Source organism: Amblyomma mixtum, chromosome 10, assembly GCF_055824585.1.
Source record: "Amblyomma mixtum isolate Tamu chromosome 10, ASM5582458v1, whole genome shotgun sequence".
In the NCBI taxonomy this organism is placed as follows: domain Eukaryota; kingdom Metazoa; phylum Arthropoda; class Arachnida; order Ixodida; family Ixodidae; genus Amblyomma; species Amblyomma mixtum.
Window position 1 is genome coordinate 166,217,106 of NC_143021.1, and position 11,269 is coordinate 166,228,374.

Consider the following 11,269-nt stretch of genomic DNA (forward strand, 5'->3'; position numbering starts at 1 on the left):
TAAGTTGGCAGTAGTGTGATCCTGTTAAAATAAGCGCGCTAGGCGTCCATACACTGCGCCGTTCGGAGGGGTACCGCAGACATAAAACCTGATGGCGCAGAGCTATAGCGAACATTATAAGCACTGATGGCTGCATGCTACTCTTGAAATAAACTAGTCGTGCTTCCATTCAGCACTCCGTTGGGACAAGCACAACAGGTCTAGCCTGCAAGTGCAAAGCACGAGAGAGCATATTAAGTTGGCAGTAGTGTGATCCTGTTAAAATAAGCGCGCTATGCGTCCATACACTGCGCCGTTCGGAGGGGTACCGCAGACATAAAACCTGATGGCGCAGAGCTATAGCGAACATTATAAGCACTGATGGCTGCATGCTACCCTTGAAATAAACTAGTCGTGCTTCCATTCAGCACTCCGTTGGGACAAGTACAACAGGTCTAGCCTGCAAGTGCTAAGCATGAGAGAGCATATTAAGTTGTCAGTAGTGTGATCCTGTTAAAATAAGCGCGCTATGCGTCCATACACTGCGCCGTTCGGAGGGGTACCGCAGACATAAAACCTGATGGCGCAGAGCTATAGCGAACATTATAAGCACTGATGGCTGCATGCTATTCTTGAAACAAACTAGTCGTGCTTCCATTCAGCACTCCGTTGGGACAAGAACAACAGGTCTAGCCTGCAAGTGCTAAGCACGAGAGAGCATATTAAGTTGGCAGTAGTGTGATCCTGTTAAAATAAGCGCGCTATGCGTCCATACACTGCGCCGTTCGGAGGGGTACCGCAGACATAAAACCTGATGGCGCAGAGCTATAGCGAACATTATAAGTACTGATGGCTGCATGCTACTCTTGAAATAAACTAGTCGTGCTTCCATTCAGCACTCCGTTGGGACAAGTACAACAGGTCTAGCCTGCAAGTGCTAAGCATGAGAGAGCATATTAAGTTGACAGTAGTGTGATCCTGTTAAAATAAGCGCGCTATGTGTCCATACACTGCGCTGTTCGGAGGGGTACCGCAGACATAAAACCTGATGGTGCAGAGCTATAGCGAACATTATAAGCACTGATGGCTGCATCCTACTCTTGAAATAAACTAGTCGTGCTTCCATTCAGCACTCCGTTGGGACAAGCACAACAGGTCTAGCCTGCAAGTGCTAAGCACGAGAGAGCATATTAAGTTGGCAGTAGTGTGATCCTGTTAAAATAAGCGCGCTATGCGTCCATACACTGCGCCGTTCGGAGGGGTACCGCAGACATAAAACCTGATGGCGCAGAGCTATAGCGAACATTATAAGCACTGATGGCTGCATGCTATTCTTGAAACAAACTAGTCGTGCTTCCATTCAGCACTCCGTTGGGACAAGTACAACAGGTCTAGCCTGCAAGTGCTAAGCATGAGAGAGCATATTAAGTTGTCAGTAGTGTGATCCTGTTAAAATAAGCGCGCTATGCGTCCATACACTGCGCCGTTCGGAGGGGTACCGCAGACATAAAACCTGATGGCGCAGAGCTATAGCGAACAATATAAGCACTGATGGCTGCATGCTACTCTTGAAATAAACTAGTCGTGATTCCATTCTGCACTCCGTTGGGACAAGCACTACAGGTCTAGCCTGCAAGTGCTAAGCATGAGAGAGCATATTAAGTTGACAGTAGTGTGATCCTGTTAAAATAAGCGCGCTATGCGTCCATACACTGCGCCGTTCGGAGGGGTACCGCAGACATAAAACCTGATGGCGCAGAGCTATAGCGAACATTATAAGCACTGATGGCTGCATGCTAATCTTGAAATAAACTAGTCGTGCTTTCATTCAGCACTACGTTGGGACAAGCACAACAGGTCTAGCCTGCAAGTGCAAAGCACGAGAGAGCATATTAAGTTGGCAGTAGTGCGATCCTGTTAAAATAAGCGCGCTATGCGTCCATACACTGCGCCGTTCGGAGGGGTACCGCAGACATAAAACCTGATGGTGCAGAGCTATAGCGAACATTATAAGCACTGATGGCTGCATGCTACTCTTGAAATAAACTAGTCGTGCTTCCATTCAGCACTCCGTTGGGACAAGCACAACAGGTCTAGCCTGCAAGTGCAAAGCACGAGAGAGCATATTAAGTTGGCAGTAGTGTGATCCTGTTAAAAAAAGCGCGCTATGCGTCCATACACTGCGCCGTTCGGAGGGGTACCGCAGACATAAAACCTGATGGCGCAGAGATATAGCGAACATTATAAGCACTGATGGCTGCATGCTACTCTTGAAATAAACTAGTCGTGCTTCCATTAAGCACTCCGTTGGGACAAGCACAACAGGTCTAGCCTGCAAGTGCAAAGCACGAGAGAGCATATTAAGTTGACAGTAGTGTGATCCTGTTAAAATAAGCGCGCTATGCGTCCATACACTGCGCCGTTCGGAGGGGTACCGCAGACATAAAACCTGATGGCGCAGAGCTATAGCGAACATTATAAGCACTGATGGCTGCATGCTACCCTTGAAATAAACTAGTCGTGCTTCCATTCAGCACTCCGTTGGGACAAGTACAACAGGTCTAGCCTGCAAGTGCTAAGCATGAGAGAGCATATTAAGTTGTCAGTAGTGTGATCCTGTTAAAATAAGCGCGCTATGCGTCCATACACTGCGCCGTTCGGAGGGGTACCGCAGACATAAAACCTGATGGCGCAGAGCTATAGCGAACAATATAAGCACTGATGGCTGCATGCTACTCTTGAAATAAACTAGTCGTGATTCCATTCAGCACTCCGTTGGGACAAGCACTACAGGTCTAGCCTGCAAGTGCTAAGCATGAGAGAGCATATTAAGTTGACAGTAGTGTGATCCTGTTAAAATAAGCGCGCTATGCGTCCATACACTGCGCCGTTCGGAGGGGTACCGCAGACATAAAACCTGATGGCGCAGAGCTATAGCGAACATTATAAGCACTGATGGCTGCATGCTACTCTTGAAATAAACTAGTCGTGCTTCCATTCAGCACTCCGTTGGGACAAGCACAACAGGTCTAGCCTGCAAGTGCTAAGCACGAGAGAGCATATTAAGTTGGCAGTAGTGTGATCCTGTTAAAATAAGCGCGCTATGCGTCCATACACTGCGCCGTTCGGAGGGGTACCGCAGACATAAAACCTGATGGCGCAGAGCTATAGCGAACATTATAAGCACTGATGGCTGCATGCTACTCTTGAAATAAACTAGTCGTGCTTCCATTCAGCACTCCGTTGGGACAAGTACAACAGGTCTAGCCTGCAAGTGCTAAGCATGAGAGAGCATATTAAGTTGACAGTAGTGTGATCCTGTTAAAATAAGCGCGCTATGCGTCCATACACTGCGCCGTTCGGAGGGGTACCGCAGACATAAAACCTGATGGCGCAGAGCTATAGCGAACATTATAAGCACTGATGGCTGCATGCTATTCTTGAAACAAACTAGTCGTGCTTCCATTCAGCACTCCGTTGGGACAAGCACAACAGGTCTAGCCTGCAAGTGCTAAGCACGAGAGAGCATATTAAGTTGGCAGTAGTGTGATCCTGTTAAAATAAGCGCGCTATGCGTCCATACACTGCGCCGTTCGGAGGGGTACCGCAGACATAAAACCTGATGGCGCAGAGCTATAGCGAACATTATAAGTACTGATGGCTGCATGCTACTCTTGAAATAAACTAGTCGTGCTTCCATTCAGCACTCCGTTGGGACAAGTACAACAGGTCTAGCCTGCAAGTGCTAAGCATGAGAGAGCATATTAAGTTGACAGTAGTGTGATCCTGTTAAAATAAGCGCGCTATGTGTCCATACACTGCGCTGTTCGGAGGGGTACCGCAGACATAAAACCTGATGGTGCAGAGCTATAGCGAACATTATAAGCACTGATGGCTGCATCCTACTCTTGAAATAAACTAGTCGTGCTTCCATTCAGCACTCCGTTGGGACAAGCACAACAGGTCTAGCCTGCAAGTGCTAAGCACGAGAGAGCATATTAAGTTGGCAGTAGTGTGATCCTGTTAAAATAAGCGCGCTATGCGTCCATACACTGCGCCGTTCGGAGGGGTACCGCAGACATAAAACCTGATGGCGCAGAGCTATAGCGAACATTATAAGCACTGATGGCTGCATGCTATTCTTGAAACAAACTAGTCGTGCTTCCATTCAGCACTCCGTTGGGACAAGCACAACAGCACAACAGGACAAGCACAAGCATTCAGCAGCAGTGGCACCGCAGGACCTACTATCCGAGCCCTAAAAACATCACCTTAATTTACAGGAGCCGATTGCGTACATCTGCCCCGGATGAGCTACCGCAGAATGACTGGCGATCGGAAACGTGGCTGGGAAACTGGCTGCTAACATCGACGTAGCTCGTGACGTCACCGCCCAACAGCTATAAAAGCAGCTTGCCACCGGGGATCTGCTTCACAAGCATTCAGCAGCAGTGGCACCGCAGGACCTACTATCCGAGCCCTAAAAACATCACCTTAATTTACAGGAGCCGATTGCGTACATCTGCCCCGGATGAGCTACCGCAGAATGACTGGCGATCGGAAACGTGGCTGGGAAACTGGCTGCTAACATCGACGTAGCTCGTGACGTCACCGCCCAACAGCTATAAAAGCAGCTTGCCACCGGGGATCTGCTTCACAAGCATTCAGCAGCAGTGGCACCGCAGGACCTACTATCCGAGCCCTAAAAACATCACCTTAATTTACAGGAGCCGATTGCGTACATCTGCCCCGGATGAGCTACCGCAGAATGACTGGCGATCGGAAACGTGGCTGGGAAACTGGCTGCTAACATCGACGTAGCTCGTGACGTCACCGCCCAACAGCTATAAAAGCAGCTTGCCACCGGGGATCTGCTTCACAAGCATTCAGCAGCAGTGGCACCGCAGGACCTACTATCCGAGCCCTAAAAACATCACCTTAATTTACAGGTTGGTTTTTTTTTTTCCTCCTTTTCCCCTTGAAATGCAACTTTAGCTATTTTTTTCTTCTGGTAGCCGCTGCTGCTGACTGCTCGGTCTGTCGTGACAAGTGAAAAATGGCTGACACATGTCTTGCATGCAACGAACAGTTTTCTGAGGATGAAGCGTTTCTGACATGCTCAGAGTGTTGTTATGTGTATCATCTTGGCACATGTTCTGGGGTAAGTGAAGCCACATACAAGAAAAAGGCAGAAACTGCAAAAAAAGCATGGAAATGCCCAACATGCAAAACAGCTAAGGCTCGAAGCAACCATAGTGGCAAGAAAACAAGCGAGGAACCGGAAATGAATCTTGGAAGTGAAATTACAGATGTTCGTCTCGTGCTCACAGAAGTACTTGAGATCAAATCGAAAATCGACGCACTAGGAGAGATAAAGGCCACTGTGGATGGTATTGAGCAGTTTATGCAGGAAATGTCCACAAAATACGACGAAGTTTTGTCGAAAATGAAGCAACAGGATGCAGATATATCTGCCCTCGGAAAGCGAGTGGAAAAACTCGAGGTTCTGGTAGCAGAACAAGAAAACCAGGAATTAAGGCAACAAGTTAACGAACTAGAGCAGTACAGCAGACGCCAAAATTTAGAAATACTTGGGCTGCCCCATCATGAAAATGAAAACCTACTGGAAAAGCTTAATGTCTTGGCTATTGATCTCGAACTTCCGCTGCTTTCCGAGGCAGATGTTGAGGCTGTTCATCGATTGCCCTCACGGTCTATCAAGGAGAGCACTAACAACGCGAGTGCTAGTAGTGACAGTGAGGTCGGGGAGAGTTTTAACGAACGATCGAACGATCTAACGGACAAAAGGTATCGCTGGTTCACGATAAACTGAAGATAGATGACCGTCTGTACTCTTGGGATGACACTCGAAACGAGCGTTTGCTCTGCCGGACCCAACGTAAGGGTGCTCGAAACACCCACAACGGATCGGAGACAGCAGATGACAGCCATAATGGGTCACCTTCCAGAAGTGAAAGTAATTCATAGCTCAGGATAGTTCTGTTGAATGCTCGCAGCATTCTTAACAAGGTCACAGAATTGGAATTTTTATTGCTCTCAGAGAACCCGCATGTCGTTTGCATAACGGAAACATGGCTCAACAGTGATGTTTCTTCTGATTGCATTGTTCCTCCTGGCTACACAATGCTCAGATGGGATCGAGATTCCCGTGGGGGTGGTGTGGCCATTATTGTGAAGTCATCGCTCTCAGTTTCCACGATTACGAGCGAAATGCCGGAGTCAGTGTGGTGTAAAATTATGTTTTCTGGTGCTGCGTACGTCATAGGAGCAATTTACAGGCCACCGAATACTTCACCCGATTTTCTCGATAAGTTAAATGAGTTTCTTTTCAGTCATGTAACTAGGAGCACCCGCCTAATAATGACTGGCGATTTCAACTTGCCACATATTGATTGGGGATTGACTACGCCTGGGCATACAGAAATTTCTAGCGCGGAAAAATTGCTGGATATTGCTTTCTTTTACAATTTGAGACAAGTAGTTGGACAACCTACACGGATATCGCCTCAGTCACAGTCATTACTAGACTTGGTGTTCCTCTCAAATAATGTAGGAGATATTGAAACAAATGTCACCGATGGAATATCTGATCACAAAATTATTTTCGTGAAAGTGCTTACTTCTGTAAACGTTCCTGCGGAACCTATGGTTCGAGTAGAAATCAAAGAGTACGGGAAGGCCGATGATACATCCATCCTGGATTACCTGGAAACTTGTTTTGATGAATTTGAAAGTGCCTCTGAAAATGCATCAGTTGAATGGTTATGGCAGCGTCTTAAAGTTATCATCAGTACTTGTGTCGACCGGTACGTTCCAACTAGAGTTAAGAAAACAAAGCAGCGCAACCCATGGGTCACCAGGGATATCATTCACGCGAAACGGAAGTTGAAAAGATTGCGTAGAAAGAAAGCCGACTTCAACGACATACAGGTTTTACGTCAAAAAATAAAAATGTTGCTATCGGCTGCAAAAGAAAGATTTTTCAATCACACTCTTAGTGGTTTTCTGCGAAATTCTCCAGAGAAATTTTGGCGCTATCTTGATAAAAGAAAGGAAAGAGTAAAGCAGGTGACAGTGGGAGCCGAACTTATTGCAGATAAAACGAATATGGCCGACCACTTCAATAAATATTTCCAATCTGTATTCGCAAGAAACACGAGCCAAAGCGACGCACACGACGAAGCACATTCTCGTGAAACGTCTATTGATGCTATCAGCTTTACTCAAAGCGGCGTGTTTCAGCAGCTGATAGAATTGGACGAAAAAAAAGCTATCGGCCCGGATGGAATACCTACATGCTTCTTGAAACGGTATGCTGAATGGATGTCCTTCTACTTGGTAATTATATTCCGAAAATCACTCGTAACTCATTATCTGCCACAAGACTGGCGCACTGCCATTGTTATACCCGTATTTAAAAGTGGCAATCGCACACTTATGAACAACTATCGGCCTGTGTCACTTACTTCAATCTGCTGTAAGGTAATGGAACATGTTATTGCGAAACATATTATCATTTTTTTGGAAACAAATGGACTACTTTCTGAATGTCAGCATGGCTTCCGTCGAGGGTTTTCAACGGTGACACAGTTAATTGAGACAATACATGACCTTTCTAAAGCTATAGATGACCGGGGACAGATTGATGTTATTTGTGTAGATTTTGAAAAAGCCTTTGATAAGGTTCCTCATGACAAATTACTCCTGAAAGTGCGAAGGGCTGGCATTAATGGAGACATCCTTAGATGGATAGAAGCGTACTTGGCGAAACGCAAACAGGCGGTACGTGTTGACAATTGCGAGTCTGGCTTTTTGGATGTGTATTCTGGTGTACCACAGGGTTCTGTGCTGGGGCCATTGCTATTTCTAGTTTATATCAATGACGTAGTATGTGCAGTTGGAAATTCTGTTAAACTGAAACTATTTGCGGATGATTGCCTCATTTATGCACCTGTCACATGTGAAGGAGATCAGATTAACATTAACCAAAACCTGCAGGCTTTTGCTCTTTGGTGTGAGAAATGGGAAATGAAAATCAACTTCACTAAGACCACATTTACCCATATAACTAACAAACGAAATATAATTTCTTTTCAGTACAGTATTGCAGGTCACGATTTGGTTAATGTTAGTACATTCAAGTATCTGGGGGTGTCAATTTCTCACAACCTAAGTTGGCACAATCATGTCGAAAATGTTTGTGCGGTGGCACATAGAAAACTGTGTTTTCTAAGAGGAAAGTTGGGGAGAGCAACGAAAGATGTCAAACTTTTAGCATACAAATCTCTCATCCGGCCTTCCCTAGAATATGCATCTGTAGTATGGTCTCCTCGGCAGAAGATTCTTTCAACGGAAATAGAAAAGATTCAAAGACGAGCAGCGAGATTTATTTGTTCAAAATACAGGAAAACAGATTCGGTAACGGAGATGTTAAACTCATGTAGTCTAGAAACATTAGAAAAAAGACGTAAAAGGCAGAGATTAAAAATACTTTACCAAATCATTCACGGAGAAATTAACATCAATAAAGAAAAATATCTGCAGCCTCCAGGTAGACTAAGCTCCCGCCTTAACCACCACAAAGCAATTCGGCCATACTTGACACGAACTAACGTCTTTCGCTGCTCATTCTTTCCGGATGCTATTGAGCACTGGAATAAACTGCCCGCTCACGTTGCTGAGTCTACAGGTGTAGCGGCATTCTTGAATGCACTTGGGGATTCCGTCTAGGCATGGGATTCTTGTAGATGGGCGCGTAGCTGATTGTCCAATATTGCTTTTTTTATAGCAGGTGGTTCTGCAGTGGTGTGAACTGTGTTGCGTTTCAACGCTCTCTTGTATTGTATGCTCAAGGAAGCTTGTTCATTCATGGTTATATGTGCATTTCTTTGTCTCTTCACTTTCCCTCCCTGTAATGACCCTCAAATGAGGGTTGACAGTATTCATAAATAAAATAAATAAGAAGGTTACACCTGTTCTTGTACGCTTCCTATCCCGTTCAACCAGAGACGCATGGCTTGCAAAAAAGGGACAGCTAAAGGAAGCGAAATCTAAAATATTCTTCAATGAAAACCTGACAGCACAGAACAAGGCGCTCTTTTGGAAAATGAAAAAAAACGGCCAAGGAAAAAGAGTATGAGTTTGCCTGGTTGAAGAATGGAAAAATGTTTGTTCGTCGTGGCCCCCGCAGCCGAGTTATCAGGATTAGGACGACTAACGATCTGGATAAGATACGTTGAGTAACAGGCCGTATGCACACCACGGTAACTGATAGCAGCACCCTTGAAAATGACAGCCTCGTTAGCATATTCTTATCATGATGCTGATTCGTTTAAACATTCCAAGCGTCTACGAGAAAAAAATCAACTTTCCTTATTCCATCTCAATGCGCAAAGCCTTCGGAATAAACAGGATTCTGTAGAAACCCTCCTAAAAGCACTAGACCATAAATTTGAATTTTTAGCTTTCACTGAAACTTGGTTTACCAATGATTATGATGTCATACAATTTCCAGGATACAAATGCGCATCAGTTTCACGGAGTAATAAGAGAGGGGGAGGTGTGGCCATTTATGTAATGAACCACCTAAACTATGTCACCATTGAAGATTTCTGTGTCATAGATCAGCACTTTGAGTGTGTCATGTTAAAATGTGTTGGTACCATATTTGCCGTTATATACAGGCCGCCTTCTGGATCACAGGCAATGTTTTTAGTATTTCTTGAAAATATGTTAGAACAGTGCATGCAGTTTAAGTCGCCCGTAGTTATTTGTGGTGATTTCAATATCGATCTCTTATTGCCTGAATCTAATCAGCAAAGGATGCTTGATATTTTTTTCTCGTTTGGTTGTGAAAATGTGATACATATGCCAACTAGAGTGACTGATATGTGCCGTACTTTACTAGATGTGTGCTTCACAAGCTACAAAAAGGATGATGTGCAAGCAGGTGTACTGATAGCTGATGTTAGTGACCATTTGCCGATTTTCCTGTCATTTAAACCATACTTTACAACACAGAGTCATTCCAAAATCAGTGCACCGATTACATATAGAATCATTAATGAAGCAAAGACCACAATATTTAGAAACTTAGTAGCAGAAACAAGTTGGGCAGAGGTTTTTCAACTATCTGACCCCGTTACAGCATATGACGTCTTTATTAAAACAGTTACCGAGCTCTATAATCAAGCCTTTCCTACAGTGCAATTCAAAAAGTGCAAAAAAGCCAGAAAACCATGGATAAATGCTGAACTTCTGAAAAGAATTAGAAATCGTGACAGACTATTTGCCTCTTTTATCAGAACGAAAAATATAGACAGTTTCATTGAGTATAAACGAATTCGTAACAAGTTAAGCTCTGATATTAAAAAAGCCAGGACCAGTTATTACGAACATAAGTTTACTGATATCTGCAACAACCCTAAACAGGTATGGAATACCGTAAACAAGCTAATGTCCAAAAATGAAAGAGACGGCATCTCTGAACTTGTTATAAATGGTGTGCCTTACACAGGGGCGTCGCTTGCTGACAAACTTAATGAGCATTTTCTCATATCAGGGGCTTCAAGTAAATCTCAGGCAAGTAACTGTGATTTTACATCGTATCTCACATCCAGCATCGAAAGCTCAATGTTCATGTTTCCAACTACAGAATTGGAAATCTGCACAGTAATCAAAAACTTAAAAAGTAGCAGTGCATGTGGTGCTGATGATATTGAAGTTCAACCTATAAAATCCGTTAGTCACATGATTAGTGAGCCACTTACGCATATATGCAACCTTATTTTGAGTAGCGGAATATTTCCAGACAAACTAAAAATTGCAAAAGTCTCCGTCATACACAAGGGAGGCGATAGAAATGATATAAATAACTATAGGCCAATTTCGGTACTACCAGTCCTCTCGAAAGTAGTTGAACAGGTTATAAACATCAGACTACTAAACTTCTGCAAGCGAAACGATATCATCGCAGAACAGCAATATGGATTTCAGAAAGAGAAATCTAGTGAAATGGCGCTAATAAAAATTAAGGATAAGATAATAGACAATTTTGAGCAGAAAATATATACAATAGGTGTTTTTCTTGACTTTAGGAAAGCATTCGATTCTATCAAGCACCCGATATTGTTATACAAGTTATATAAATATGGCATTAGAGGAACGGCTCTCACATTAATAAAGAATTACCTCTCAAATCGTCAACAGTACACGAACATTCCGAATGCAAAGTCCAGCTTAGGTCTTATACATTATGGAGTTCCGCAGG

General features: G+C 44.2%; 1 pseudogene; it reads left to right on the forward strand.

Moving 5' to 3' along the window:
* Nucleotides 1–5,035: 5,035 nt before the first annotated feature.
* On the forward strand, nt 5,036–9,284 carry LOC149327664 (uncharacterized; annotated as a pseudogene).
* The last annotated feature ends 1,985 nt before the right edge of the window (nt 9,285–11,269 follow it).